The 5,324-nt window shown below is 43.6% G+C and overlaps 1 long non-coding RNA gene across 1 annotated transcript; it reads left to right on the forward strand.

The window, feature by feature from the left end:
- Nucleotides 1-918: 918 nt before the first annotated feature.
- LOC119180180 (uncharacterized) lies at nucleotides 919-1,829 on the forward strand. Its single transcript, XR_012884766.1, has 5 exons — nucleotides 919-970; nucleotides 1,291-1,332; nucleotides 1,395-1,454; nucleotides 1,535-1,597; nucleotides 1,748-1,829. It is a non-coding gene; the product is annotated as an uncharacterized LOC119180180 (long non-coding RNA).
- Nucleotides 1,830-5,324: the final 3,495 nt, after the last annotated feature.

Consider the following 5,324-nt stretch of genomic DNA (forward strand, 5'->3'; position numbering starts at 1 on the left):
GTATAGTTAAATGACTCCCGCGTGTATGTGTGTATGGGTGTAAGGACTTTATGTATAAAGGCGTGGGCAGTGACCTGAATGTCGAATCATTTCGTTTAGGCATGTGCTCCAGCGCGCTCAGTATTCAGAAGCTCTGTAGTTGAAATAAGGACACGCAAGGCTAAATGGTTCGTATTTCTACATACTGTACGCACCGTGTGCTAGTCTGGTGGGAAGAAAATGTGGCAAACAGTGCGTAGTCATGTACGTGTTGACACTAAAGGTTATTTTAGTTTCTTTTAGAGCGTGCTGTTTCATTGTGTAACAGTAGCCGCGAATATTTCCTTACCTAGGACAACTTCACTGCGGACCAATTCGAGCCGATACTGCTGCGCAAGTTTGGTACTAAAGAGTTGAAGAGAGACGCGGCGCCTACGATCTTCAGTCAAGAGCATTTGCAAACGTCAGGTAAGCCAATCGCATTAAAAAACTGGAGAATGTTTAGTCCGTCTTCATTGTTTTCTGCATCACCCATAATTACTTCTCAGCCTTTCACTAACCCGAAACATGTCGTCTTGCATATAGGTATGGTGCACTGTTTGTGTAGAGCTAATGGCTTTTCTTTGGTATAGTTAATGCATTTTTTTCATTCTCCAGAATGCAATGATTCAGCCCGCTCATCGTGTGGCCTTAATCTACTACTAACAGCAGCTGCTCTTGTTGATGGTGAGTGGACGGTTAAGCACATCTCACGCCTTTTCCGTCTTCGTTATCATTAATACATGTTTGGATTATGCAGAAGCCAAAGAGACACACTGCCCATCAGCTACGAATCTGCTTCTGACACCAGCTGCTGTTGATGGTGAGTTCTTACTGCATTTATTACTGACCGTAATTACAAACGTGCTTTATGCCTTCATTGATGTTTTATCATTTGCAGGCCATGGAGCCAACAGTGATGCCACTCAAGCAGGGTTAGGTTCTTCACAAGGTAACGTAGCTTACACATGTGCTGCATGTAGTCGAAGCATTGCAACGGCTTGTAACTTGTATCCATTGGTTTATATATTTTACAATCATGTCTGTAGGGGTGTGCTGCAGATCCACAAAATTTTGCTCCGCAGTACGGTGTTCAGCACATTGCAAGCGTTGAAAGCATTGTCGCTTGGGTTTTGGCTGCATTCTTATTACTGAAAAATTGTAATGCACCTGTGCGTATTGTAAATGCTTCAAGTAATGTTGATGCTTGTTTGCCAAAATGCGATGTAACAGAGTTGATGGTCTTCTTCAATTTGTCTTTATGTTTTTTAGGTCACACTGCCACTGATTCAGCACCATCGGATTTTCCAGAAGGTAATGGCAGTGACATGTTGCTTTGAAATTTCACTTAATTTATTGTTGATCTCATGTTGCAGATGCACCTTCAAGTTCCGAATGTGACGCACTGCCAGCTTGTTCAACAGCTTGTTCAGCAGGTGAGTGCTACTTTTCATGATTTGTATAGGCATGCTTCTGCCAGATGGTTTTGTTGGTTCCAACTATCATATGTGCGCAGGTGTGGAAACCACCCATGAATCGAGCTGCCAGCCATTTCAAGCTTTGACGGTGCCTGTTGAGTGTGAGTGAAATTTCTGTTCAGTATCATATACATTTTTTAATTTTAGTCACTGGCCATCCCTCATTGCCTGTGCTGCAACTGTGCTAATTTAAAGCTTTGGTGACTGTACCGGTCCTCAGTACTACTAATAAGATTATCCGTCATTTACAGCTCAGCAGAACTTTTGTGCTGCCTGTGGAGGATTTCTGTCGGCTGAGGGCACAGCTGATGTCACCGGTGTTCAGTGCTACTGTTCTCACACACTATGCAATATACACTTGAGTGTGACACATCGCCACCTACAGGAAATTACGTGCACGCTAATAACAGATTGATATATTGGTGCATTTAATAGTGCGGATGCGCTCCAAGTACTGGTGCCCTGTTTTGTTTCTTTTGCTGGTATGCTCATTCTTGTAAAGCGAGAGTAGTCGCACACAACGTAAGTTTATTGGAGGAACATGTAAGCTGTATTTTGTGTACAGTAATGCATAGCACACTGCTACACACTGCGCAACATAATCACACTATCACTTGTGACACGCAATCAGCTGCCGTCTTGTAGCAACTCTGTCAAAAAACCCTACAACAGTGGAACCATGGCACTCTCCCCACTTTGTTTGAAATAGCCACCGCCATTGATAACCCTACGTCATAACCGAGAGTACGTGCCATATATTCATGTCTTTACTCATTACTAACTATTGGCATAGCTAGGAGGTGGTACACCGGACACTTGCTGCTCCCAAAATGTCTTTCTGCCTTTACATACAGAGTACAAAGTGAGACGTGACCACACTCGACTGTTCTGCCCCTATTTCGTATCAAGGACACGCCCCCACCAAAAAAATAGTTCAGCTGCATGCATTGCGGGTTCTGCGCAGCTCCATCGGTCCCTCTTCATTGAGCAACAGTGTCAGCTTATGCTCTTTGTTAAAACCACTGTTGTGTTCTCAAAAAGTTACGCTTACACTTTTCTGCTGAATAATATAGAGTGGCACTGATTTTTTTGTTTCTTTAAATCCTTATGGTTCTCCCTCACATGCTAGTCTGGGTTAAATAGTGAAATTTTCAAACTCTTGTCACTTCCTGCTCAATCTGTGCTTTGCAGGCTCCAGTTCAAGTAGTTGGGATGCTGATCAAGCAGTAGTAGCTGCCCTTCACAAAACAATAGCTACATTGGAAGAGTGCTTGAACAACATGAAGCGGAAAGTTGCTACACTGCAACAACAGAAAAGCAGAGCGAACCGAAGAAACCATTAACTCACGCGAAACATCAAGAAGTACCTGTCACCAGATCAACTGCAAGGCATGTGGACTTTCAGTATCTGAGGGAAGCAATGGTCTACAGAGACTATACAGAAAGGCCTCAAGCTCCGTTTGGCATGCGGATCCAGAGGCTAAAATGCGGTCAGGGAGCTTGCTGTACCCCTTCCGAGTGAAAGAACTTTACAACGTCGTGTTGAAAACTACAAGTTCTTACCAGGAATTCTACATGAGGTTCTGAAGTCCCTTGCTTTAAAGGTGAAAGGATGGTGTAGCTGAATATATTTGTTACATTTATTCTCGTGAGCATCTCTTTCAGCAGTACACCTTGAGCAAAAGGTGAAACCTTTTCCAGAGCCTTCCACTATGGCATGTCTCATGACCGTATCATGGTTTTCGCACATAAACCCTAATATTTATTAACCTTTCATGTGTTGCTAGTGCCAGTGTTAGTGCCTGTCACTGCGCTCTTTGTCGTGCACGTTTTAGCGGTCATTCATAAAGTTTCCACAACATACTCTCACCTTTCATTCACTTATGACTTCAGGTCCTCTAACTAGGCACAATTCCACATAAATTTCAATACGTGATAATCTTCTTGCATGCAAACATCGAAATACAGCTTGCACTGTGCACTGCCTGTTTATTCTTGAAAAGTGTTGTATTTTAAATGTCTTTATTAAAGCCTTTGTTGCCTAATGCATGTTGCATATTTCAGATAACCACCATGAAGGAGCATGAGAGGCATGCAGTTCTGATGCTCGATGAAATTCAGTTGAGCTCAGGGCTTGCGTTTGACCAAACGACTGGCACTGTTATTGGAAGGCCAACTTTACCTTTGGCCGACGGTTCTCTGCCACATGCTGCAGTGGCAACGCATGGACTTGTTTGCATGCTGGGTGGGGTTACACAAAGATGGAAGCAGACAGTTGCTTATCATCTTACTGGAAACTCGTTCAGCAGTGCTGCAGTTCAAGAACAGTTGATTGAAATTATTCAGGAATGTGAAACAATCGGGGTTTGTATAGATGCAGTCGTTAGCGACATGGTTGGTGGGAATATGGCGCTCTGGAGATAATTTGGCATAGTTGTGAGAAAGCATCCTGTGTCAAGAGTTTCTTGTTGTCAACCTGTTGACCAAAATCGCAAGCTTTATTTTATGGCAGACACCGCACATTTGCTAAAGAACTTGAGGAACCACCTCACACGTGGTCAATCGATTTTCCTTCCCGAAAATGTGGTAGAAATGCACAAGCTGCCTTCGAATGTGGTTAACCTTGTGCCGATTCAGAAGCTGGTAGAAATAGACTCTGAACTGCAATTAAACATAGCACCGCGCTTGAAACCATCCTTCTTGGACCCAGGACACTATGAGAAAATGAAAGTGGGGCCTGCATTTTCGTTGCTAAATCACGATACTGCAGCTGCACTACGTTTCCTGGTCCAAAGGGGAGATTTGCCCCAAGAAGCGTTGGCAACAGCATGGTTCATAGAAACCATTTATAGGTGGTTCAAAGTACTGACATCACGTACAACGAAGCTTGGCGTCAGCAAGTTAAATGATCAGAAATATGAGGACTCACTGATTTTTTAAATTATATGGTAACTCTTTTTACAGATCTGAAGTTGGCTCTCCATCGAAACACGTGTGGAACCATGTGCAGACGGGCATAATTTTGGTGTGTAAAGTTGCATTGGAACAGCAGAATTATTATCTTAATGAGAAGGGCTTCTTTTTTTGTTTTGCCCAGCCGATTTGCCCAAGATGCTCTTGCGAATTTGTTCTCCACTCTGAGGGCGAAGAATGCGGTACCAAAAGCTCTTCAATTTCGTAGTGCTATTCGAGCTGCTACTTCGGCACAGTTCTTTCGGCCCAGTAGAAGTGGAAGCTATGCTGTCGACGATGCTCCTTCCCTAGTTGGCATCGAAAATTGCCACGCAAGAGCTCCTAACAGCAATGATACAGAAGCTGTTGAATATCCCAGTGATCTTCTCGACATAAGCATGATGGAGCATGAGTCTTTTATTTATCTTGCTGGGTTTGTGGTAAAGAGTGTTGCAAAGCACACAGGGATTTGTGAGCAGTGCAAAACTGCCCCAGTGTCGAACGAAGCTAGTGTGCTCACAAAGTTGAAATCCTACACTGATGACAGCAAGCTCGTATCACCAGGGCCAGCAGTACTTCATTTGCTCGAAACAGCTGAGAATATGTTTAGAGTGAATAGCAACAAGCTTCTGTGCAATGAAGTTCATCATCATCATCATCATCATCATCATCATCAGCCTGACTACGTCCACTGCAGGACAAAGGCCTCTCCCATGTTCCGCCAGTTAACCCGGTCCTGTGCTTGCTGCAATGAAGTTACGATTGGTCAACTTGTGGCCACCACTAATGACAGTGTGCAAGCTGTCAATTATTTTCCACCTTGCCACAACATTCAGGCAGCATTCAGGAGAGCATTTTTTAAAACCAGAATCAACA

Source organism: Rhipicephalus microplus, chromosome 7 (assembly GCF_043290135.1).
Source record: "Rhipicephalus microplus isolate Deutch F79 chromosome 7, USDA_Rmic, whole genome shotgun sequence".
Taxonomy (NCBI): Eukaryota; Metazoa; Arthropoda; class Arachnida; order Ixodida; family Ixodidae; genus Rhipicephalus; species Rhipicephalus microplus.